The sequence below is a fragment of the Ammospiza caudacuta genome, chromosome 16 (genome assembly GCF_027887145.1).
Source record: "Ammospiza caudacuta isolate bAmmCau1 chromosome 16, bAmmCau1.pri, whole genome shotgun sequence".
NCBI lineage: Eukaryota > Metazoa > Chordata > Aves > Passeriformes > Passerellidae > Ammospiza > Ammospiza caudacuta.
The window spans coordinates 3,221,180-3,248,121 of NC_080608.1; the positions used below are offsets into that span (position 1 = coordinate 3,221,180).

The following is a 26,942-nucleotide window of genomic DNA, read 5'->3' on the forward strand; positions in this document are numbered from 1 at the left end:
AGCACGTGGGAGCTTCTGTCTGGTGGGGCATGGGAAGGGCAGAGATGGTGTGGGAGGCACTGGGGTCCCATCTCTGGGATTCTCCCATCAGACCTGCCTGGCACGTGCCCCCTCACTCCAGCCAGGGCCACTGCCTGTGCCAGGGCTGGGCTCCCTCAGGCTCTCAGGTTTGGCTGATTATTTGCAATTAGCACTAATTAGTGTCTCTTTTGACAGTGCCTTGTCTCTGCTTTCCTCTTTCCCCATCACGCTCTGTGCTGGGCCCGTTTCCTCCTGAGGCAGCTCCCCTGCTCTGGGCAGAGGGGTCAGAGGGGGAATTTGGGGCTCCAGGGGGACTTTGGGGTTCCAGAGGGAATTTGGGGCTCCAGGGGGAATTTGGGGCTCCAGGCTGCTCCCCTGGAGGAGCTGCCCACAGGGGCTCCACTGAGGAGGTGTCTGGTGCTGTCCTGGGGGATCCCTGGTTTGCTCCAGCTGTGCTGCCCAGGCTGTTGTGGGTCTGGTTCCCCAGAACCAGTTATTGAGTGATATTATGGAGTGTCTTTGACCACTGCTGGGCAGCCCTGCCCTTTCCCATCCCCCCAGAGCCATCCCAAGCCCCTCTGGGGGCTGAAGCCATAATGCTGGCGGGCACAGAGTGGCTGGCACTGCCCCTGCTCCTGGCTCTGCAGGGGCTCAGGGTGTTAAACCCCTCTGGGAACTGGTACAAGAGAGGTCTCAGCACACAGGAACATTTAAAGCTGTCCCACCCTGTGCAGCAGTGAGCTGGGGTGGCAGTGGGAGGGACAGGAGAGATGATGGCCTGCTTCCCTGGAAACAAGCCCAGGAGAGACACAGAGGAACCCTCAGCCAGGAAGGATGTAAAAACCATTGTGAAAATAATACATCAAAAGGGTCACAGAACATGCTGAGCTGGAAGGGACCCACAAGGATCATCAAATCCAGCTCCTGGCCCTGCACAGGACACACCAACAGTGCCACCCTGTGCCTCAGAGCATTGTCACAGAGCTCCTGGAGCTCTGTCAGGCTTGGGGTGGTGACCACTGCCCTGGGGAGCCTGGTCAGTGCCACCACCCTCTGGGAGAACAACCTGGGTCTTGTGAATGCCAGAGAGAATTGCCCACTAAGCCCACAATATTTTATAGCTGATTAATCTAATAGGCTGCACAGAAAAGTGTTATCACCTCCACCTCCCCAGGCTTGGAGCCTGATTGCATCAAACCTAAATCTTGTAAATGGATTTGTTCTTTTCTCTGGGATTTATTTAAAAAATTGAGCATTTTATTTAATCTCATAGCCATTCAATGTGTCAGGGAGAGGTGGAAGCTCTGGGCAGAATTAAAGTGCATTGCATTTGGGCTGGGGTCATTTTGATGGGCTGAAACCTTGGCAGCACTTGTGGTCTTCATGCAGTGATGAGAAACCTCTGTGCCAGCCAAAATCAGCTGGGAAACAAAAGGAAGGCCCTATTCCTGTCAGGAGGTGCTGGGAAACCAGACACAGGTGATGGTTTTATTTGGGTGTTGTTGGGTTTGGACACAACTTTGGTGGATCCTTGTGCTCGTGGTTTTGTATGTCTGGTTGGAAGAAGAGCTCAGGACTGCCCAGGAACTGCTGAAATCCCCAAATCCTCTGTGCTTGGCTGGATTAGAGACCTGAAAAGCTCTGATATGTATTTTTTCAATACTCACAACAGTGTGGTTTGGTGCTTAGTAAATAGCTGTTTGACAGCAGAACTCACAGCAGTTGGCTTCACTCATCCTTTAGAGATGCTGAAATTGGAGAAAAAGATTTAAAAGGCAGAAAAAAGAAAAGGATTTTAAAAAAAGCTGAAAGGAGGCAGAGTCAGAAAAGACACAGGCACCTTGGGAGAGCCAGATCCAGCTGCCAAAGGTCAGGAGGTGAGGGCAGGGAGCCCTGCAGGTTGTCAGGGTTGGAGGGTGAGACCTGCTGGTCTCTGATGTTTGGGAGAGTCAAAGCCCCTCCATCTCCTCTTACCCCCAGCCCAAACCTTTCCTTTCCTCTGCACATCTTCCTGGGGCACCCTGAGTGAGCTTAGGAGTGCTGGGTTTGCACAAGGCTTGCTCAGGATTGCCTGCTAAAGTGAACGAAAAACCAGCTTTTAAATGAATTTCAAAGCTGTTTAAGCCAAATGTTCCAGTGGGGACATTAGGTGAGAATCACCACATTGTTTTGAGCAGGAAATCAGCTTTTCTAGAATAGACAGAGAAGAATTTTGCAGGCAAGCTTCTCTGTCAGATATTGGGACTTGTCTCATCCTGGGCTGCTTCCTGCAGCCATGGAGGGATTGAGCCTGAGCCCCAGGATTGCACTGGGGACCTCTCAGGTGAAGGAAAGGTGCTGAGCAAAGCCCTGGCTGGTGAAATATAAATGTGGAGAGACAGGGCAGAGGCAGAGCCTGAGTTGACACCAGTGGGTGTCCCCTCCTGACACTGGCTGCTGTCAGAGGGGCTGTAATTAATTGCTATTAATATTCTACTTGAGCTCCAAGCACACGTGCTGGGCATGCACAGGAAGCAATTATTGTTATTATAATATGAGTTATTCCTTTCAAAATAGCAGTGTCATTAAAAAAATTGCAGCTAACTCCTCTTTTCCCCAGGGAGCAGGTCTGCTGAGAGCTCACACGTGTGGAGTGGCCTCTGCTGTGACGTTGCTCCACAGATGGTTTGTGTTTTTCTGAATCACTGATTCCCATTTTGTGTCAAGGATCTGTCTGGGCACAAAGACCTCAGGGGGCGCAACTGGAAGGTGAAAAAGCCAAAAAGGCAGTTATGTTCTCACTGAAGTGGGGCTCCAACCCAGCTCTACAGCAGAGGGACCCAGCACTCCGCTGCCTTCCTCATGCTCCTCTTCCTCAGGCACAGCTTTGTGGAGAGGCTGAGAGGAGCATCAGCTTCACCCAGCAGTGGTGATTTGGGTGCCCTCACTCAGCCCCAGCAGTCCCAGCTCCCAGCAGGGTCTGTGTGGGTGTCTGCCCGTTGCAGGGCTCAGGCTGCACCTTTCCAACCTCCTGCAAAGGGGTTTGGGAGCTCTGCTCACCTGGCAGGACCTGACCTGCACCTGTTCCTGGCAGGACTGGGCTGAGCCTCAGGGGTGAGCTGGGGTGCTGGCCCAGGAGCCATGAGAAGCCTCACTGGGCACATTTGTGGTATGAAGTGAAAAAGAGCTCTAGAAATTCATCTGGGCTTCCTGACTCATCCCTGGGAGACTGAGATTTCCCTTTCAGCAGGGGCTGAACAGCTGGGAGACAGTCAGGTCACCAGTTCCCTAGTCCTGGGTTCATCTGCCCCTCATCAGTTCCCTAGTCCTGGGTTCATCTCCCCCTCACCAGAGGGGCTTTGGTGGCAGGTGGGAGTTTAAGGAGATCTTAGGAGATCTCCTAAGAAGCTCATCAGGCATCCCACTGCCCATCATGGCCCAAAGCAGGGCAGGACACCACATTGTAGGGGGTGGGTCTGTGTGAGGCCAGCAGAGCTCAGGACACCCTGCCCAGGGTGTGCCCAGTCCAGTGGCACCTGGAGCTGGAGGGCTGGAGGCAGACCAGGAGACCATGTGAGGTGAGAAATTCTCTTTCCTGCCTGCTCCTCGTGGCATCTCCTCCCAGGGTGGTGCCACCACATGGGCAGGAAGGTCTGGGGGCTGTAAGGCTGACAAATGGGGCAGAGCTGGTGCCACCAGCAGTTCCACATCTACAGGACATGTGCCCACAGCTGTTTTGGGGGATGGACTGGGTAATCCCTCCTACTTCCCAAAAAGCCTTGAAGGGCTGCTCCTGCAACCAGGGATCCTTGTGTCCCAGCACTGGGACAGGGTCACCACAGGCTGTGACACCAGCAGGGCTCCAGGGTACATGTCCTGGATCCAAACAGGATCCTTCACTCACTGAGACATTTCCTGGAGCTTCTCCCTCCTTGAGCACCTTTCCCAGGTGTTTTGCTATTGCCCAAATGTTTTCAGGGTTTCAGGACCTTCTTTAGGTTTGTGAATGTTTAGCCCTTAGTAGAGCCATGGATTTTTAACATCAAAAGGTCATTTCTAGGTCACTGAATAATTACTGCTGCTGTCTCCTGTCACTAATTCTATCCCAGAGAAGCAGCAGCTTGCTGAGAAATCCTCGAGCCTGTAGGCTGAAAATGAAGGGCAATTCACCACAGAAAATGCAAGATTAGGAGCACTTAGTGCCATGGGATATTGGAAGGAGAAGCAGGACCAGGGGACATCAAAGCTGGCACAGGGATTCCCTCCATCCCTGCTGCTCCCCACCTGGACTGAGCTCATCCCGTACATGATGATACTTTCAGAGTGCTCAGCACAGTGAGGAGATGCCTGCAGCCCCTTTGTGCTGTGCCCCCATCACAGGGCTGGGCTGGGGGTTTTGGGGGCACACTCCTTTCTTGCAACCCCTGGGCAGGGCACTGTGTTGTGCACAAAGTCTGTGGGACCTCAGTGTCTGCTGTGAGCCAGGGCAAACCCTCACAGGCCAGGGGGAGCCACCAGATTCAGGGAAAGCTGTTGCTGTTTATGGAATCATGGAATGGTTTGGGTTTGGAAGGGACCTTAAACTCATCTTGCTCCTCCTCCCTGCCATGGGCAAGGACATCTTCCTGTATCCCAGGCTGCTCCAAGACTCATCCAACCTGGTCTGGAACACTCACAGGTCTGGGGCAGCCAGAGTGTCTCTATTGCTGCTACAGGTTACTTTTTTGGGAGCAACAGGGTCTTTCAGCTGCATTGGATTATTTTGGGATGGATTCCCTGACTGGCCAAGTGAGGGGGAGCATCACCAGCTGGTGGGGGCAAATCTGACCTCCCTCAGGGACCCTCTGGGAGCAGGAATTGCTCACTCTGGACTGGAGCAGCTCCTCCAGCACTACATGGGGCCATGGGCTCCCCTTGTGATGGCCAGGATGTCAGTCCAGCCCTCAGCCAGTGCAGCAGGCAGAGCGTGGCAAGGTGCTTTTCCATGACCATTGCTGGGAGATGCACTGCAGGTTCAATCCATGACCAAGATGAGAAACCTCAGCTGGGGATCCTTGTGGGCTGTGAGCTGTGCTGGATGTTAGAGGCATTTTTACTGTCTGTCTCACACAGAGAGAGGCACTTTGGGCATCTCCTGCTTCCAGTTTTAGGAGGATTCAGTCTTTCTGGTCACTCCTGGCAGTGTTTGCTCTGTCTGTGATGGATGCAGGCTGGCTCAGGGAGGCACTTCTGGGATGAAGAGCAAAGGGAGGCACAGGGAGGCAATGTCTGTTGTAGGGTCAGTAGGGCTGAGCAGGGTTCTGCTGCTCCAAACCAGTCCCCTCCTCTTTCCCACTGTGTCTGTGGCTCTCCCAGGGCATCCTTGGCAGGTCAAGCACTTCCAGGCATCCCTTGGCACCCAGCTGTGGCTGCCTCATGGGGACAGTTTCCCCAGCCATCCCGGGGGACAGGCAGCTGCCCCCAAAGGCTCTGGAGCAGCTGGCCCTGGATCTGGGTCCCAGCTTGCCCAGAGGGTGCAGAGCAAAGGCTCCCCAAAAGTCACAGAGTCACGCTGCCTTCCTCCTTTCCTGGCAGCAGAAATCACCCTCTGTCCTTGCCTCAGCTTTTGATTCCCAGGCCAGCTGGAACATTGGGTATATTACAAAGTTCCCCACTTTCAGCATCTCTTGTCTTTTAGACTTGGAGAAACAAATCCAGGACAAAATAATTCAAGTATTCCTTTCACAGTTCCCATGCTCTGTTTGGTTCAAAGGGAAACTTGTAGGAGATGGATCAAGCTCTTGGCTATGCCTCTTGATTGCAAATATGCATTCCTGAAAATCCAGAGCAGTTTCTCTTCCCAACACCTGCATGACTGGACTGGGAGGGATTGGGCAGCTACCAGTTGGCTTTTGAGTCACTTCTCCATGTGAGCAGCAGTGGTGGAAGCAGCAGAAATATCTTCTCTGTTTCCCTAGGTCAGGAATGCCACCCTGGGGCATTTCTTTTTATCTTGAATAGCCTACTTTAGCCAATTCCCAGAAAAATCACAGGTTCTCTGCAATGCCAAGCAAACCAGCATGGAAGGAATTGCTTTGGTTGGGAGCCATCCCAAGGCAAGGCCAGCTCAGGATGCTCCATATCTGAGTAACTGGAGCATTGCCCCATCCATTGAAAACAATTTGAGCAATTACTAACCCCAAAGTTAGTACAAACCCCAGAGTTTCTGTCTGATGTTTCAGTCTGGTTTTTGCTTTGAGCTTTAAAATGAGCAGTGGAGACATGAGAGGCAGTGGAATCAATGCTGAGGGTTGTTCCCACGTGCTACAGAGAGTGTTGGGTTTGGAGTGGGAAATTAGGCTAAAGAGGACGTATTTTCTTCCAAAATAGGGGTCTTTCATGGCTTATCAAGGTGTAGAGCAGCTGTTTCCTGCTCCTTCTCAAGCACCCACCATTGGGCAGTGGGTATCAGCTTGGAGAAGCTCTGGCCCAGGTGAGCTTCCTGATGTTACTCAGACAAATGGAGCCATTTCATCAGTGTGCTCTATTCCCCCCAAACCAGAAAGCAAGTTTCTAGGAATATACTGCTCATAACCATGGGCTAGCTCACAAAGGAGATAGAGATGCATGTAAATATGCTCTTCAGAGGAGCAAGAGAGAGCAGAATAATTTCTGGTGGTAACAGTGTGGTCTGATGGGTGAGCTGCTGCAGTGGAAGCCCAGGGAGAGCTGGGGTGGTGCTGCAGGGCCCGGGGATGGATATCTCAAACCTTTCCAAACCACTGAGGGAGAGAGGAGAGGGAAGGGGCTGGGGGAGGCACTGTCCATGTACAGAGAGAGGGTCTGAGCCTCAGAGTGTGGGGTGGGCTGGGAATCCTGCCCTGAACACGAAGCGTGAAATCCATGTCCAGCAAGAATTTCGGCTGGTGCATAATGCGAGCACTGGATGGCTTTGGAGCCAGGGCTGTGGCGCTGAGAGCGTTGAATTAAACATGGGGTGACTCAGCGCTGGTCCGCGCCAGGCTGGGAGCGGCACTGCGGGGACAGGTGCATTATTGATGGTTTCATTTTCCCCAGGTTTGAGCACCAGGCAGAAAAGCAGCGGCTGCGGCGCTTGGAGGGGGACACGGTGTGGTCAGACTCGGCATTTGCAACGCCTGCCTGCTCTTGTGCTGCTCCTGGAACAGGGATTTCTGCATCCAGCCTCTGCACCTGCAGGAGGGAGCCCCAAGGCAGGGCAGCACCGGTTCCATCCTCCAGCCCCGGAGCTCCGGGAGCTTTGGGGGATGCACAGCCGGCAGAGAGTGGCCCTTGGGGCTTGGAAGGGGTGAGAGCTCCTGAATTGGCCTTTGGCTTTGCTGATGATGCAAAGCCTTCATCTGCTTCTGGAGACTGCCCGTGGACCCAGGGCCGGGAGCACAGGGTGTTCCAGCAGCCTTGGAGCAGCAGGAAGCAGGACCAAGCCTCGCTGGAACTGAGTGTGACAACTCATTACCTCACAGGAGGATGTTCTACTTCTATCCCAAAGCTTACTGCTGTAAAAACTCCATTCTGTGTCTCCAGGCCCCAGCCCAGCGAGCAGCAGTGACTGCTGCAGGGCTTTGGGCTCAGCATCCTGTTCATCTCAGCTGGTTGGGATGTGAAGGGAAAGCCTTATGGAAAGGGTTGGAAAACGTGAGCTAGCACTCCTGTCAGGCCTTGCAGGGAGAGGCGTGGTTTGCCTCTTCCTCAGAACCTAATTTGAACCACAAGGATGCAATGAAAAAAAAAACCAAAAACCTGCGTTGGAAGATTTTAAAGAACAGCTCGAACTAAAAAAGCAGCTGCCAAACCGAATTTCCATTATTAAAAATCAGCACTGATAAGAGCCATCTTAGATCAAATAATTTATTTAGTAATTCCATGTAAACACTTCAGATTTACTAGCAAATACAATGCTTGCTGTTCTTTTAAATAGATCATTCAAAAAATAAGAATCTATTATTAATGGCAGGTTGACTAGAGATCTCCATACTACTGTACAATAAGGAATTGGTTTTCTAATGGATTTAACATCTTGATTTTTCTTGTTCTGCATTTGCTTTACACAAAGCCCAAAGGACACAGGTTTGAACTGCTCCCTGACGATGCCACTGCGGCCCGGGGTGTTTTGGGGAAGGTACGCAGGCAACTCCTCCCATCCTGGCATTGGTGTGAGCTGATGTGAGGGTGGGGTGGCAGAGCTGGCGTGAACACTGTTCACAAACACACGCCTGTTCGGTCAGAAAACAGACAGGGAACGGTGGAGAACTTCTCTTTGGGATGTATAAAAGCAACGAACTCCATCGTTGGCATTTACTTATCAACACAGCAGTACACATACACGTATCCACAGTCTGGAAAAGCATCCTATGAGCTGGAGAAAGCAGTGGTTCTGAGGCTTGGTACACCAGTGCACTAAAACCAAAAGAATGATACCTTCTTACATAGTCAAATGAAAAATAAATATCTTTATTTTCTGCCTACTTTATTTCAGTTTTCAAATAAATTTTAAATAAATCTGTACAAAGTATACTGTTACAGTATATATTTGTAAGTGAACTGAAATGCCTAAGTGTAACAACACTACAGGAAAGCAGTAAAGATTGGCACATCTCTAATCAAGATTAACTTTTACACTCAAAAAATACCAACGCCTGTGAAAACCCTCAAGATATTTTTGGTATTTTTTATGCAAGTTGTAATGACAGACCAATTCTCCCCTGCCTTGAAAAGAAAATCACTTCTCACGGTTTTCAGAGAACATGAACATCTTTATGATGCTAAAGGGACACCATCAGGTGAAAAGAGAGAGAGAGATTTCAATTCTTAAAAAGCAAACGCTTTGGTCAAAAATCAAGTCAAGTTTGAGCTTTGTGCACGTTTTCCATCTCCCCGAGCTGCGGCCGGGGCCGGGCTGGGGCGGGCGGGAGTGGCGGGGATGGAGCTGCTCTGGCCGGGCACACAGAGCCTCGGGAGAGGAGCTGCTCCCCTTGCGAGCCACAAGGAATTCACACAGGGCTGCATTCTGTGGTTTCTTTTTCCCCCCAAAAGCAAGAAACTAAAATTGAACTGACAGTGTCCCTTTGCTCAAAATAAAGACTTCTGTGCTAGAGAGGTCAGGTACTGAAACAAACTTTTTCACTTTTTCACTTTTACATCTCAAAATTCAAGTTTTCAAATCCAACTGCAGTTATTAGATTCATGAGCTCTCAAAACCTCCTAATATTTTGTTAAATAATTCCCAACTGGGAACTGGGGATAAATACTACAGATTAAGAGTGAGAGTTTTCTCTCTTAATCTTTCCAAAGATATATTCACTCAAAGTTTACATGCTGAAAGTTAATCTTACATTAGAATGTAATTGGCTGCAACATAAACCTATAAATGAATCAACTACCATAGATTAAACTCTGTTAAATATTTCTAAGTTAATAAAATATTGACAGTATTATAAAATTACAGTATTTACAATAAGAAAAATCTAGACTAATATATACCTTTAACAGATCTCTTCTCCAATTTGGGATTGCAACGGAATTATGAATATATGAACAATTTTATTAGAAAGTTGCATTGCAATTATCAGGTTTTCCATTAGAGCTAGAGAGGGTGAGCTATCACTGCCTTTGGAAAAAACAAAAAGTGACTTCTGGTGGTGGGGTGGAGCTTTTGAGTACCAAACTGGTAACAGGAGTCCTCCGCAAGACGTCTGAAGATAAGGTAGGACCAGCCTCAACTGCTCAGATTAAGGTTGTATTACAGAACTGCCAGCAATCAGAACCACCCAGGCTGCAAAAGGGGAGGAAAGGTAGTTTTCAGCTCAAAGTGCACAGCTGGAAGGGCTCCCCTCACTCTGGACTCCACCTAAGGCTGCAGGAGCTCTGATCAGCTCTCAGGAACCTCAGCTTGGGGTTGGTGAGGAGGAAATGAGCCACGGTGCTCCTTAAAGGGACATGGTTGGGCTGCAGCTATGCCAAAAACACCCCTGTCAACCATGGAGGACAGAACCAGGCTGGGCATTTGAGATTCTCTTGGACTTGCTTTTTTAGGAGGTTTTTTTTTTTTTGGGGAAGGGACAGGGATGGGCTTTGGTTTGAGGGTTTTTAAAAATTTTTTTATTTTGTTTGCTTGGGAGAAAAAATTTGGCCGGGACTGTGCAGTAAACTCATTTTCTATCCCTCATCAGGTTCTCTGTTTCTGGGGTATTACCAAAATGTGCAGTGTTTGGGTGGCAAATACATGTGGGGAAAAAGGAGGTTTCAACATTCCCAAGTCAATTTGTCTTGGGATAAACCAAAAGCAATTGGAGTCCTTAAAAATCGCCAGCTGCTTTTGGGGTCTCAGACACCCAGTGATGTCCTTTTAAGGATCAGATCTTTCACTTGCCCTTTTTCCCAGCCTCGGAGGAGGAGTTTACAATGACTTTAGGAAGGGCCACATTCACATTCTCTCCCTCCTCCCCACGTCACATTTGCTTTCTAGGAAAAAAGGGGGAGAAAAGTAAATTTCAAACTCCTTTCCCGCCCTTCCCTCCCCCGGTCCTGCTCATAGTAAACCAGAAATGGCAGTTTTTAGTGTATATTTTGGGATCAATTATTTTTTCAGCCCCAAGCCTGAAGATGCTAGTGAGACCTACCCTCAGGCTTCAGAGAGGAGGAGCAATTTAGGGGTTTCTACCAGTTCCCGTGGTGGGCATGTGGGAACACCTCTGTCCTTAAAAGCAGGATTTAAAATGGTAAAAGAATAATTTGTAAACTGGAATCTACATTACCAACAGAAGGCTCTAGGTCCTGCGGGCTCCAGTTCCCAGAGATGCAGAGCAGGAAAACTAGAAAGAGAACTTGGTACCTTTCAACCACCTGCTGGGTTGTACTGGGGGGGAGTGGGGAATGAGAGAGACAAAATGCCAACTGACCTTATAAACAAAGGTATGTTTAGGGCTTCTGGTTTCAGGAATAAACCGATATTTACTGGTAAAAGTCTGCCAAAAAACAAAAACAGAAACACAGGATTACTGGTAAATATTGGTTTATATGGAGAATTTAAAAAAAAAAATTAAAAAAGAGATGTCATTGTGCTCCTGATCTCCACGTGCTCCCAGGTGGGAGCTGAGAACCGACCCATGGCATCCCTTCACCCAGCAGTGTCTCTGGCACCTGGACACCTCAAACCAGAAGCCTTGTGTTGAGAGGAAAGTCGTGTTTGTTTCCCTTACTCCCCTTAAACTATGTGTTTCTGGATTCCCCCCTCCCTCCTCTGCAAGGTTGGTCCTATGGGGTTTGGTTCAGGAGTGGGAAGTCTGCTTCCAAAAGCACTTGGAAGTGAATTTGTACATAATATGGTATCTCAGCACAAGGCTGCTGGGGCCTGAGCCTTGGCTGCTCCTTGAGATACCATAAAATATACAAGACTGAGTGGATATTTTAAATAAAGCATTTTCTTTTAAGTGGCATAAACCCATTCATTTTATTTACATGCTTATTTATTTCCAAAAATAGAGTTGGTCCACATTGGACAAGAGAAATCAAGAAGCCATACAGTAGAAGAGTTAAAAGTCCAACATTTAACCAAAGTACAATGAAATTCCAGAAGTCTGTGGCTGACTTGAACCACAGAAACATACACATGAGCCACACAGACATTTGTACATAGAGCATTATATTACCAATAATATTTGCAAACATGAGGTCAAGATGGCTAAAAACCCAGGACTGACCCGGGCGTCCTGGCTGAACAGAAGTGGGTGCTGAGGGGCCCTCACTGCTGTGGGGAAACACAACTCTCCAGAGATTTTGCTTCACTTTTGGTTTTTTTCTTTAACTGAGAAAGTCCTAATTTTTCTGCCCTGGGGATCCAAATTGAGGACAGGGTGAAAGCCAACCCCACATTAGGAGCTCCCTAAATGCCGGGGTGCCGGGGGCTCAGACCTGCGGGACAGCGCGGGCGCCACAGGGCACCGGAACCCCACCGAGGGCAAACTCTGCCCTCTGCCACTTGGCCTTAAAGATCACCTGGAAAAGAAAAAATGGGCATTTATACCCTTGTGGTGTGCTGAAAAAAGGTCTGGATGGGGTTTGCCTTGAGAACAAGGATTTCCCTCCCTTGCCATGGGCAATTTTTGGCATTAGTTATTTCAGTCCTGTCTACCTTTTCTGGAAGATTGCAAATATCCTAGAGGATGTTGCACTGACAGGTGAGAGAATAACTTTTTTACATTAAAAAAAAAAAAAACAAACAAATACTTGGAGGATGGACAGCAGAAGAAAAAAAAATTAAAAACAGCAAATGGAAAAGATGCCTTATCTCTGTGTGAGGGCCCAGCTCTCTGGGTATCTCCATGGACCTCACCATGACCATATCTCAGTGTCTCCAAAGGATGGAAAAACAGACTTAAATCTCTATGTTCTGCTGCAGAGAATCACAGCAAGTAAAAGGGGGAAGACAGTTTTAGCACTTCTGGTACTTCTACAAACCACCTACTACATGGAGTAGAACCACACAAAAAGGGTATAAACTAATTTTCCTTTTTCAAGTCATCTTTGACACTCACACTATTAAGCCTAGTCCAATGTGAATGCTAGTACAGAGCTAATGTACAGAATACCAGCGATAATTATCAGTACCTAACAGGATTTAAAGGCAAGTATACTCAGTACATTTATAAAAAACACTAGGACCAGAACCAGAGCTCTGACAGCAGTTACACAAAGCAGCCGTGCAGGTCTCTACGAGGACAGAGCTTTTAGCACAAGTCGCTATGATCATCTGAGCCTGTGACAGACAACTCGATCTCCTAATTTGTTTCCTAGAACATCTCTAATTGCAGATGTGAAATACATTTGAAAACAGAGATGGGCCTGATCCTGTGCAGCTGGGTACATACAACACATCCCAGTGAAACTCAAAGCCCAGATTCCTAAAGAGAGAGCACAAGAAATTGTTGTCTTACATCAAATAACTATCATGCAAGCATACCACGACGGTTTTATATTGAGTAACTTCAAAGTCAGCTGGTACAATTTAACTAGAAGTGAGCAATCTAATGGATTTCTAGGGGTAGGGACAAAGGTTGTGCCAGTGACAACCACCTGATCACCAGGGAGAGCAGCACAGGGACACTGTGGGGCTCTGATGAGCTGTGGTACAGAGGAGCTCCTGCTCAGCAGCCCCACAGACCTGCAGCACACCTGGGATGTGCAGGATTCCTGTGGCAGGCTACACACCTTCCCTTCATTTACTCTGCTACCACAATCAGAGTTCTTCCTCCTGAATGAACAATTCACTTACAGCCTGGCACACTGAGGGAGCATTAAAAATTACTTTTTTTCCCCCCTGTTGCTGTTGCCTCACATGTCCCGGGGTCAGCCCCATGCTCACTGCACCAAACCTTATGCTCTTCTCAATTTTCCTGCCACAGCCAGGCTGGGGTCACTTCTCCAGTATAACCCAACCACTCGGCTCCTTGTCTTTAAACACAAACTCTGAGTGAAAGCCTCACAGTGCCTGCAGTTATCCTGCTTCTATTGCAAACTCCAATGACTTATCAAAGCACTCACTCTTTGGTACCATCATCTACTGGAGACAGGGAAGGTGGAGAAGCCAGGGTACTTGCCATGACTCCTGGACTTTTAAGAAGCCTAAAACTAAGCCAGAGGTTAGTTTTAGGTTGCTGTGGCTGACACCAGTTACCTGTGGGTTCTCCTGGGTCTCTTGGGAAGAGAGGTGACACAGGTCTGAATGCGCACACACCAACAATCCCCCCTCAAGAACAAACCCAGGCAAGAGCTGGAAGATGCTGCCCAGACCTCTGTTCCTACTCCTTCCCTTGATAAAAATCAAGACCTCTGAGTTTTTCCTTAGTAAGAAGCAAACAGAACAGCCACAATATCAGCTGCTGAGGCACACTCTGGGATCTGGCAGACCTGCAAGTCCAGCTCAAGGCAGGAATTTGAACTGGGGTTGTTGCTTTACAGGAGAAATCTAGATTTCTCTAGATTACTCAGTATTCTGGGGTGGTTTCTCCCTTCAGAACAGACTTTGCAACCTGGACCTAGTGCTGTCCACCACACAAGTTTAATGAAAACGAACCTTTCTTCACCCAGCAACTTTGGGTTGACCAAACCATTGAGTGGAACTCTTTTGCTCATAGGCTGAAGATGCAGACCTGGAAGGCTTTAATCACCTTCTCTAACTAGACTTTAGTCAACCTTTTGCTTCCCAAGTGACAAATAGCAACTGCAACCAAAGAATGACTCTGTGGTTGGTATTTCTCTTTTCATTGCAAGCCTATTTTTTATCCTGCTGTTTGTCAATGTGTTCAGGCATTGTGGTAGGTGCCCCAGCAAACCAGACTGATCATAGAATCAAAGAATCGATTGGGTTGGAAGGGATCCCCTGCTCCAACCCCCTTTCTCTGCAGAAAGTATGTTGCTTTCTACCTCTTACACACTGAAGAGCTACAGCACTCCAGCATCACCTTCTCAGACTGGAGTTCAGGGTTGCTGATCTGCAATTCCCAGTGCCCTGACTAATACTTTAATTAAAAAAAAAAAAAAAGAATAACCTGACATTAGGATGTTATCTAGTCATGGAGAATAAGAAGCTGTTTTTTGACAGCCCTGTTTTTGTTAGTACCTTTAAGAGTTTCAGTCCCAAGCTTTTTTAAAACCCCTTGATACATCTGTTGCTCCTCCACTTGAATTTCCTACTTTGCTCCAGCATCTCTGCCTCACTTGAGTTTCAGAGGAAGGCTCTTTATTCCACCCAAAAGGACAGCAGGCTCTCAAACGTGCCCTGTGCTCCAGAATGACGTGGAGGAGTCACTTCAGCAGCATGAAGCAGTGCAGGAAATGAATTCTGCCTTCAGTCCTGCACAGCCAGATTTTCTCCCCAGCCTTGTGTCTGATGTCCCTCAGACAGCATTGGCTCCCCAAAGCCCCCAGCTCTGCAAAGCCCCTCCTAAACTGCTTCATTTCCCACTCATGGTTACCTGCCCTACCACATGGCCCTTCCAGTCTGCTCCTCCAGAGCTGGATTCTGTCCTTGGGTGGAATCTTCCTGAACTCCAGAAATCCCTTCCTTTATAACTATTTTCAACAACAGTTTGAGGGTTGTTCATTCCTTCATGGCAGAGTTCTGCCTCACCTGGATGCCAGTAACCTTCCCAGGTACCTGTGGTAAGCCTAAGACTTCATTTTTCTGATCTTCTCCCCTGCAATATTTTGGAACAAAAGAGTCACTTTTAGTCCAGCACCTTCTACCCTGAGAATGCTGAACCTGCAATTCAGTGACCCCAGGTGGTCACTGCTACTTAACAACTCAACAATAATTGTATTTTGAATTATGTCTTATGTTTTAGTCCTGAGCAAAGGCTAACTCTAGACCAGGCTGTTACAAGAAATGATCCTTTAAGTAAATCAGTATGTTTGCTCACCAAAATGTTAGCCAGCTCCTTCCCAAACAATCTGGCCAGATAGCATGGCCATAACAGAATTAACTTTTTCTAACAGGTTTATGAAGATGCATGAGCCTGTTTTTTTTGCCAAGGCTCATGAAATCCTCAACTTTCCTTTTGACTGGAATAGAAAACTTCCTAATACCTCCATGTCATTAAAATACAGAATTTGTATCCAACATAAATGTGGTTGTTTGGTCATCAGTACTCCAATTTCCTCAGATTTTACAGCAACCTTTTAGATGTAGTGTTTTTCCTTTATGACCTAACATACCTGCTACAATGGCAGGTAATGCAGTATCCTATTGATTTCCATCACCCCCACCATGTTTCAATCAGAGCAGCTGTGCTGAGGTCTTTTTTCACCACCAAGCAGTTTACAACAACTATTTTTGTCTCCCGTTTCCACCCTGTTGTGCAGATGTGCCCATTTCTTACTCCAGCCCTGTCCCTCTCGTGCACACAACTCTGCTCCCAACCTCCAGCCCCAACACCTCAGCCTCCCACAGCCTCTGTCCTCCCCAAACCCTGCCCACCTCCTGTGCCACAGGCTGAAGTGGAAATGCTGTGAAGTCACAGCTCCTCAATTCATGTCCCTGTCACAGCCTTTTCCCAGGCACACACACAACTTCAGGAACAGGCACTGCCACGTCCTAAATTCTTCCTGGATACCCAGTTTAGCTTCCCAGGTATCTCAGCTTCAAGAATGCAGGCTTGCCCCCAACACTCTGATACCTTTCAAGGTTTATGTGTCCATCAACAGGGAAACAGTTTGATGGATCTCCTAATCATTGGGAGCTTGTACTTCCCATCACCAAATCCTCTGCCATTCAGACCTCCCACAGCTGCTTTTCCAGCTTCTGGAGGCATCTCCAGAACACAAATCAACTGCTCAACCAAGGCTTTGGTTATAAATCACCCCTTCAATCCTGTCCAGTTTCAAGTCTCCACAAGGCAGGGCAGACAGTGCTGTGGTGGGAATGAACCATGACCATGCTTATTTATTTCCAAAAATAGAGCTGGTCCACATTGGACTAGAGAAATGTCCAATTCTCTTGGATTGGACAAGGGTTTGGTGCCATCTCTCCTCAGCAGCTCAGCAGTTCTGGCCTCAGGATGCTTCCTGCAGCCTGGAATGCCCCCACTTGTTGCTCCATATAGTATTTCATCAGCAGATAATCACTTGCAAAGCGTGTCCTCTCTGCACTCTTGTGTGCAGTTCTTTGTGCAATTAAGCCAATGTACTTTGATTCCCATAATTAAGCTAGGAATTTTACTTTATGACCATATAAAGTCCATCTTCAAACCAAAAATAGACTGACCGTTAACAGATTCTTTTTTTTAAATTACTTTAAACCGCCAATTAGGGACTTGCATTGGACAAGATAAGTTACATATGGCCTTGCAGAAGCCTGCAAGGACTCATTTTCCACGACTTTTATTGACAGGTGAAGCTCAGAAGCCAACTTTTTTTTGTAAGATAGAATGAGCCTCTGATCACAGCAGATCTATCCACAAACCAAACTGTTCACATGCATGAAAGCAGAGATGGCTTTTACACGAATCTGCAGTGCTCAGTTCAGAGTTATTAATGACAGAAAATAATTCAAAGTCTTTAGTCCCTGCTTTGCTCAGACCTGCCTGGTTGCCCTTCAGCAGCCCCTGGCAACAGTGAAGGTACTGTCATTTATTATTTAAATAAAACAATCTTTTTAATAAAAAGAAATTCTGACCCCATTTAAACTCTCTACCTGACAAGACACCAGCTTCTTTCCTTCACCTCTGGTGCTGCTCATGCAACATTTTTTTTTAAGCTGACCTGCCCACACAGCTTCTGATAAGCCAATGCTACATTGCCAGCTCTCCTCAGCATCACTCGAGTGGGAGGTTTAAATACCAGATTTCACAAAACCCTTTCTCCATGATTCCTAGCCCTGGCATTTCTTGAAGTATTGACAGATCGGCAAGCCTTCCCAAAAGTGAGCCAGCTGGACCTGCTTCTGCTGGACTGCTGCAGAGAGAAGAGCTGGTCCCTGAAATCCCAGCACTCACCTCTCGAGCCCTAGGTGAGTTTTGAGGAGCCTGGACCGGCTGACACCGATGTGCCCATGCAGACTCACCCCCTGCCCATGTGAGATGCCTGGGCAAAAGGTGAGCCCAGGCAAGTTCCAAACCTCAGCAGACTGCAGGCAATAAAGCCAGCAGCCTACATAGTGCTCACTATTGTGCAACCAGGATGGAGCAAGGAGAAATAAAATGCATTCCCTAGGGAGACACCAGAGCAAGCACAAGCTGGGGGACAGCCACACCCACACCAAGGTGGCTGCCTTTCAAATGACAATGCTGCTCCCAGACATTCCAACAGACAGGTCCTGCCTGAAGCACAAGCACTGTCCTGCCCTCTGACAGCCACCTTTCTACCCAGAATGAGAACAAACCTCCCCAAACCTCTAATGGCCCAACCTCGATGGGCACACAGCAATTCGAGCCTGAGTCGCACAAGACATTCACCAGTCACAGAAAAAACAACCACTGCTCATTTACTGACTCTCAGCTCCCAGCAACAGAAACTATCCAGGTCCATGATATGGACACAGCCCCCTCCAGCCTCACCTCAACACCAGCCACATCAGCACAACCATGCTGGGGGGGATCAGCCCCACAGCAGCCACCCCCAAACCCCCCGTGCCCATGCTGGCCCGTGCATCAATCCAGAGCACGGTGTGACGATGTCTGAGAGCCCAGGCTCAGCTCCCAGACCCTCCTGCAAGCATGACAGTGGCACCTCCCAGCCCAAACGCTGCCCTGTGTCTGTCAGACAGGATCTCCTGCACCCACGGGGCTGCTGCACGGTGTCTGCCCCGTGTTCAGTAACAGCCAAACCCACCGGGGCCAGCACGGCCACGGCCCGTCAGACACAGCTTGCAAGCCACTTTCACAAGCAATTCTCCATTGAAATCAACATCATGACTGGGATGACATTTCAACACAAGGAGGTTTTTCTCCAAAAGCTGTCTAAATCTCTCCAAGTCATGCACTTGCCGTCCCAGTGGCGCGCACTGGATCAGCTCCCACAGCAGCCACCTCCCTCCGAGGTCTCCCCAGCCAAGAGGGGCACATCCTTCCACACTGCAGATGTAAATCCACACCTCTCACCTCTCCAGTCTCGAACAGAAAGAATGAAGCTGGTTTTTCTTGCTTCCTGCATATTTCAAGATAGTGTTTCAAGAAAAAATGCTTCAGTGCCACAGCCAGGGACACTCAGAAACTCAAACTCTCAGCAGAAACTCCCACTGCCAGTGTTGCAGTCTTTGCACTTCAGTCTGCTGTGTGGCCCAAGACTCAGAAAGGGCTAAGGTGTGTATTTTTGCAAAGCTAATGTCAGAATGGACAGCAAACCAACTGATCACCAACAAAGCCAAGGAATTGTCTGAGTTAAGACTGAGTTCCTGCTGGGGAGATCCAGCAGATTCCTGTTCAAACCAAAAAAACCCTCCCAGCTGATGGCTGACCCAGAAAGGAGCAGAGGTTCACCACATGTCATGAACTCCAGCCTCAAGAGGACGTGTGGAAATGGCCAGGGTCACCAAGCTCAACAGCAATGTAGGCCCTGCTCAGGACCTGACAGCTTTGTTACTAGTGTTTGGATATTTCACTCTCCTGTGAGCTCTAGCTTGGCATGATAAACCTAATGCCCACTGGTTGGTAAAGCTTGTCTTAGTTAAACCCAAACCTGTCAGGTCTTGTGCTCTTAGGCTGCTCCAAGGTACCTCACACAAGGACAGCAGAATTTCCCCACCAAACCACACATCCAACTCGAGCTGCAGAGGTACTGCCACAGCCCAGGTGATGTCTGCTCACCCAAAACAAGACAACACCCACATACAGGCAAAATCTACAGCCAGCCTGAGCAGGCTGCACCTTGGCTGGCCACGGTGCCTTCCAGAGCAGAGAGCTCAGGACCAGATCCTGTCTCTGGGTGAAGGAGTGCCAGCAGTATCGATCTGCAGGGGGACAGTGAAGCATTGTTTGGGGATATCCAGCCATTCACTCTGTCTTGTTTTAATCAGTCAACATTCAAAAGACAGATAGTGAGGCCAAAAGTTCTCTATCTTTATCTTTTTTCACTTAATCTCCAGCTGACATTTTTTCCCGTGAAAACACGCCTCGTTTCTTGCTGTATGACTTCAACTCTCCCTCTCCTGTGATATTTTGCCTCAAACAGGCTACACAACCGGTTACTACTTTTATAGAGGTGGGAGTGACATGCTTTGACTCTTCCAAAACACAAAATGCTCATCTGGCTTCAGGCACCAAACTGCTACGATGGGGGCCAGCAGAGCCACCCCAGCTGGGGAGCTCAGCGTCCTCTGCTCCATGATCCCTTGGGACCACAGCCTGACACCCCTCAGCTGCTTGTGGCAAAGAGCCACTGTCATCAGGCTCTCATGGGCTTCTCTAAGAGCTGTGCTGATGCTGAAGCACTTGCATGGCAGCCCAGGTGCACCTTGGCCATCCATCTCTGCCACATCCCCTCTCCCACCTTGCTCCAAAAGCCTTTTTCCACCCTCCAGACACACAGCACCTTTGCTGTGGCTGCTGGGAGCTCCTCCCCTGGACAAACTCCCTCACCCAGCCTGAGGCCGCTGGCTCAGGAAATGCCTTTGTTAGTGACAGCACCATGCCTGCCCCAACACCGACCTGCTCATCCTTTCCCTTTCAATGGACTCCTCCAGCAGCAACTTCTATGCCAACCAAATTGCAGTAAAATATCCAGAAAGCCATTGGAGAAGTAACACTGCGAACCCCCTACAAATGGATGATTTGGCCTTCAATTCTCCCTGCTATCTGCAGCTGTTCTGCACTAACAACAAGCAACACACAGCCCAGAAAAGCCTCGTGGCCCACTTGTAATTCACAAGAAGTGGGATGCTTGCAGACCCTGATGTGAGCTGCCTTTCTCTCAGACTGCAGTGCTGCTAACACACAGCCCGTCAGGAACTGAAATGCTTTGGAAAGACAAGCAAAGGAGGATAGGCAGGCTAAGAGAAACTCCCAGAGCAGACCCAGGACCATCTGGCTCGAGCTGGGAGCAGAGCAGAGCAGGGCAGAGCAGGCAGCCCAGCTCCAGCTGCGGAGCTTCCAGAGAGGAGCATCCTTCCTGTGCCATCACCCCCAGCCATCCCAACCCAACACACACCTCTTCTGAGAAGAAAAAAAAATATCATGAACTTCAGGCCCAAAGATTAGGCTCTGGGAAATATGAGTTTTTAAAAAAGGTTATAATTTTGGAAGTCCATTTAAATTAACCTTAACTAGCTTTAAACTCTATATACGTATCTCCTTGCCACGCTCGCAACCCACGCACATTTTGCAGTGCCAGTGAGCTAAATCATGTGCAAGCAAGCAGAGTAAAAGGAACCACAAAAAAATAAAAAAAAGCTCTGGGCAGAAACTCTCTTTCATTGTTGCAACGGCAAAGGAGATGGCAACAGCAGAAGGAATCAGGAATAAAAATGGAACTCGCTTGTTTACCTTGTCGGTTTTGTCAAAACATTGTGACAACGCTTTGCGTGCAGCCAGTTTCTCTGTTCTGCCACCAAAAATTCAGAGCCCTTCACCTTTCTTCACGCATTACAGGAGAAAGCCAAGAAGAGTAAAACTTTTAGGGAGAGAAATGAGTGTGCAAAAGATATAAAAAAGCCCAGTATGAGAATTTCAAACTACTGGGCTCCTCTTCCAGATAGTCCAAACACCACCAGGAAGAGTGACCCTCCAGCTGCACAAGCTGAGTTAACGAGGAGCAGGCAGCCAACGAAGGAGGAGAGTAAGACAATAAAGGGAAAGTTTGGGTAAGCCTGACAAAAAGCAAAAGAAAAAAAGAAGTAAAAAAAAGCCAGGAAAAAAAAAAAAAAGCTGCAAACTGGGTTTCTAAAAAAGATAAATTCTTGACAGTGTCTTTTTTGAAAGAGAAACTCACAGTGCTTCAGGCAGAGCCCTACCTCTCCAAAAGCCACACAATCCAGTAGGAAGCAGCAGGTTTTTGAAGGAGCAAATTGCACAGCTGTGGAAGAATTTGCCTTTACTGCCTTCTTTCCAACTCACCTAAGAGAGATTCAATGTCTACCTGGAGGACTAGCAAAACCAAGGAAATTGGTTGGTTCTAGTTAGATTTTTGAGGTTTTCATGCTTGAAGAGAGCCCCTAAAATGTAAACCTGTTTTAGCATTCTTGTACATTAATGTCATCGTTCTCCCTTGCTGACTCCCACAACTTCTGCCACAGACAAGTCAATCAGATTTGGTATATGCCCTGGGACAGGGAAGGGGAGGGCTGGGTTTAAAGCAAACAAGCAACCAAAAAATAATTATGTCAGTGCTCTGCAAGGTGTTGGATCCAAGCTCGGTGGATCTGCTGAAGTCTTCGATCCAAAACACTTGGCAATTTGACTTAAAAAAAAATCAAACAAAAACCCCTTTGACCTGTTGAACTTAAAGAAAAGCAAGTGGCAGACCTTGGAGGAAGGGCAACAGCGTGTGAGGGTGCAAAAACATCATGTGCTGTAGTTCACCACTTTAGAAGAAATCAGAGTTTTGCTTTGGTTGGTTTTGCTTTTTCTGAAGTGCCAGGGAAAGGCGCTTCCCAAAGGGCGACTTTGGAGTTTACAGGCGCCAAGGTGGAAGCGTGGAGTGAGGACATGCCAAAAACGTCAGGTTTGCATAAACCCTTCTGGAAAAAGTGCACCTTGGTTTTAGGAAAAATGCATATCTACCAAATCTCCACTGACCAGGGGCCACTTGTGCACGCAAAGTTGCATCAATTGGCAGCATCAATGCTGACATTTTTGCCTTCTCCTTCCACCCCCCTCCCCAATTTTTTCTTTTTCCTTGGGAGACACAGAGCGCCACTGCATTAGAACGTACAAGAAATGAAAACAGTGAGTACGACTGATATAGATCCATTGACTTTTTATTACAAATGTACTTGATCACTTGGCTTCAAAAAAGTTTAAATCAACCCCTATTTTCTGTACGCCAGTACAAAGTAAAATCTATTTTACAAATTAAATACCTAAAAATTTGACAAAAATATTAAAGTTTGATGGAAAAAACAGTTATAAAAATCTTAAATCCCCTTTTAAGAAGATAAGAGATAACATTCCCTCCCAACCCCCACAGTCCTGTTATACAATATTAATAGTCATTTTTTTAGAATAGGTAGGTATGTTATATCTTGCTGTTAGCATACAAGTCACTCTAATAGCTTTATCTGTATATACTCCAGTTAGTGCATGAATGTCATCTGATTGAATATAATCAACTATCTTTAACTGATCCCTAATTTACATTTCATAGCTTGCATAGTTTGAAGGGACAAAGGTTACACTACAGCTAATCATAAAAAAAGGTGGTTACAGTGCTATTTTTAAAGGCAACAAAGTAATTGCTCCCAAAAAAACCAAACCCAAACCCAAAACTAAACGAAAAAAAAGAAGTTACCGGTCGGCTCTGAGCAGGGGTTAAATCCCCGGCAGCAGCTCTGCCTGGCTCACGGGGTGGGCTCTGCGCCCGCCCGCTGCCCCCTCTGCGCTTCCCCCAGCCCCGGGACGGGTCGGGAGCCGCTCTCCCGGCAGCGCTACGCCCAGCGCATTTCAACCCCTGCGAGGGATACGCGCAAAGTGACACTGTCAAGTATTTATTTAGTTTTTTTGGTTTGTTGTTTTTTTTTTTTTTTTTTTTTTTTTTTTTTTTTTTCCAATTGAATTTTCAAAAAACGAAAAGCCCTCCGCGTACGGGCGCGCCCGGCTGCGAGCTCGGAGCGCTCCCGGTCCCCGCGGCCGGCCGGGCTCCTGCTCGCCCGCCGATCCCGCCCGGCCCAGCCCGGGGCTCCCGGTACCGGGGCTCGGGGGATCCCCGAAGGGTCCGGCCGGGCCCCCCGGCTCCCGGGAAGCTGCTGGCTGCCTCCCGCCGCAGCATCGTGAGCGGGACCGCAAAGAAGAGGCAGGAATCAACAGCGGCTCGTGCTGTTTCTTTTTTTCTTTTTTATTTAAATTCTCAAAGACAGAGCAATTTCATTTTTTTGTTTTCATTTTAACAAAAAAAAAAAAAAATAGAATTTGAATTCGGAGGACATTTCCCCGTTAGCATAAAACCACTTAAAAGGTGGTTGTATTTCAATGGTAAATTACTTGACAGTGTCCCTTTAACTTAAAAATAAAATAATGTCAGTATTGCAATGAATTTCAAGTTTTCTTGCACGTAGTCATTATAAAGTAGCTTTTATCATGCTCTTGGACCTATTCTACAAGACATTTAAAAGCATATCATCAAGGAAAATATAAGGCATACTTCTCAGGAATTAGGTATCTTGGCACATTTGAGCATACTGTCTTTTTTTAAAACAACACATATGGTCAAATATACCTTTCTTCTTCTAACATTAAACAGGGTTTTCTGTACTTTGTTTTAAATACTGAGATATTAGAGCCTTGGTAAAGTACCGAGCACCTCCGGGAAAACAAAAATTAAAACAAAAAAAGCAAAAAAAGAAATCCGATGAAAACTAAAACAACGAGGAGCAAAATCCCACGAATCTTTACAGTCATTTTAGTCTTTCGTTATCATCATTCATCAAGTCCTTGAACATACAGAACGTGCGTTAAAAGAAGATAAAACCAAAACGAAACAAAAAAAAACCCAAGGAAACACGCAGAAGAAACCCAAAACGAGACAAAAACTGACCACAAGTTCTCGGCCACTGTTCACAGAACTGCCCGCGGGCTGTCCCAGGCTGTACTGCTTTGACCGGACCCGCGCGGCCCGTGCGCTCCTGCAGTCAGCCGGATCCTGGGCAGGATCCGGGCGGCGCGGGCGAGGAAGACCACGGGAGGAGCCTGCCTCGTTAGCGATGCTGCCAGGAGCCGGCAGGGACGGAAGGACACTCTGCCGTGCTCTCCTCGCCTCCCGGCACTTATTGCTGGGAACGCACCGCGGCGGCGTTGGAGCTACGGGCGCCGGAGCGCGTCCGTCGGCAGCGCGACAACTTTGGGGAGGGCAGCGAACAGCAGGACCGAGACAATCAATCAAGTAGCAAAAATAACACCAAAGCAATTAAATTCCTAACTACGTCTAGCAGCATGGAGAGTGCAGTCCCGACACATCACAGTTGAAGTACAATAATCGCTGGAACTGCCCATCCAGAGCCTCCGATTCAGAAGCAGGTTATCAGACACATGTTTACATGCAATTGAGAACCATTTCAAATGTCACATTACGCACTCTGAAAAGCTTATTTCACTACTGGGAAATAGGAAAAGTGCACATTAAAGCAATTTTAAACATTTCCAGTGATTGTTTAAAAAGAAACAGAAACACCTCGCTACCAGCGGCTCGTGTTTAACTTTCTGTGAACACTAACAGCAAACTTCTTTCAAGGGCAATAATGCATGGTACAATGGAAACAGCTTGTTTTGACACTTACAGTACATCTCAAAAAAAAACCCAGAAAAACAAACCAACAAAATAAAAACCCCAAGAAGAAAAAGGGAATTATAATTTCAACTGGGAATAAAATGACAGCAGGAAATCAAATTCTTTATAACAAGCTTTTTTTATGTTTTCTCCCCACCCTTCAGAAACTCCATCCTTGCCCCTCAGTAAAGAAGTGCTGGCAGCTCCTGCTCGCACAGGAGCAGCTCAGGTCTACCTGACCCCTAACTCAGCCAAGACCATTCAGCAAAATGATTGCATTCCCAAAAAACTTCCGAGTGGAACAAGATTCTAGTTTCTCTGAAATGCTCTCTACTGAATTCCAGCCAAGAAAAGAAAAGAAAAAACAAAAAATAAAGTTTTGTTTTCACTGTTTAAGGCATCTTTTTTTTTATAACATTTTCTCTTCACTCGCAATGATGATAGTCATGCAGCAGTTTAATGATAAAAATATATTAATATTTTACTATACAGCAGCAAGAAGTTAGTCAATTAAAAGCACACCAACTTTTTTTTTTTTAAGAAAAAAAAAACATAACTGAAAAACAACGAAGACAACCTGTAAAAGTCTATTATTATTCTTCTTATTATTACAATTTGGAGAACACACCTGGACAGATTAGTGTTCTGACAAATCTGTGTTTCCCTAGCCTGGGCTTGGAGCAGAGCCCGCGCCCGGCGGGAGCTGGGACGGGGAGGGCAGGGCACGGCCAGGCTGGCCAGGTATGTAGCCAGTAATAAGAACTAGCACCACAGCTACATGGAAATCCATGACGGACACACACCGGCTTGGCTTTCACTGTCCAACCAAACTCCGACCCCCATGGCTCAGTGGGATCACGCTGCCCTCGCTGCACTGCTTCCTAACAGGCCTACGGGAGTTAACAGGGACCAAAGCATCGCTGCGGACCTCGCCCGAGCTCGGGAGATAGCGCTAGTGCCAGTGGCCACACGGAAAGACTCGCTACCTGCTGTCCAAAAACAGGTGGACTGGAAACCGCTGCACGTCAGGTTAAGTACTTTTAAGTACACAGAATAAAAAAAATATATTATGAACAATACAAGTACATCTCATATACACAATAATGACAATACGCCTACTCAGTTGTAAACCAAACAGGTGCAGAAAAAAAATATTATGGGAGGAAATTCTTTACTTTTCGTTTTTTTTTTTTTTCTCTCTCTCTCTCTTTTTTTTTTCTTTTCCTCTTTTCTTTTTTTTTTTTTTTTACTATTTGAATAACTTTGGTTCAAACGTAAAAATCACAAGTTAGCAAATTTCATTTAAATGCCTTTTTTAATAATTTTTCTTCATGTTCACAGAAGTTTCACTGACCATTTTTATATGTTTAAGGTCCAGATGCAATGCATATTGTATAAAAGAGAGCACTTATTGTTTACCTTGCATGAATTAAACCTACGTACCTTTTAACTCTACAAACTTCTGCATAACATTTAGACAAAGCTCAGACACACAGCATGCCTAGCCCTCATATATATATACACATCTCTAATCACAGGTATATAGGGTGTCAAATATACTATAGTAACCTCCATGTAAGGTTCGAAATTTGGTAACAAAATGAGAAGAAAAAACTAAAAATATTATTTTACGTGTTCTAAAATATCTCTTTTTTTGTGCTAAAGTCAAATGTTAGCTCAACATGAAAAGGACTTTTTATATAATTCAGCAATATTATAATCTTGACCATTTTTGCAAACACTTTTAATAATAATAGCTTAAACGTGTACAAAAGTTCTCGGTTAATTAGGGAAATAAACACTCAGTTCTTTATATTTTTAATCAAGTAGGAAACACAGTTCATATATAATGTTATTACTTTTTTTTTTGACTCTTTTTTTTTTTTGTGTGTTTTGTTTTTTTTTTTTTCTGTTTTGTTTTGTTTTTTTTTTTTTTTTTTTAGCAGCTGCTTACTGTTTGATACGGTGGGTAAAGTGGAGGAACATCCAGCGATGGGTGGCGGGTCTGAGGCGCTGCT

General features: G+C 46.9%; 1 long non-coding RNA gene across 1 annotated transcript; it reads right to left on the reverse strand.

The window, feature by feature from the left end:
* Nucleotides 1-7,852: 7,852 nt before the first annotated feature.
* On the reverse strand, nucleotides 7,853-26,923 carry LOC131564786 (uncharacterized). Its single transcript, XR_009275405.1, has 3 exons — nucleotides 26,879-26,923; nucleotides 10,917-10,982; nucleotides 7,853-9,790 (listed from the first exon to the last, which is right to left on the reverse strand). It is a non-coding gene; the product is annotated as an uncharacterized LOC131564786 (long non-coding RNA).
* Nucleotides 26,924-26,942: the final 19 nt, after the last annotated feature.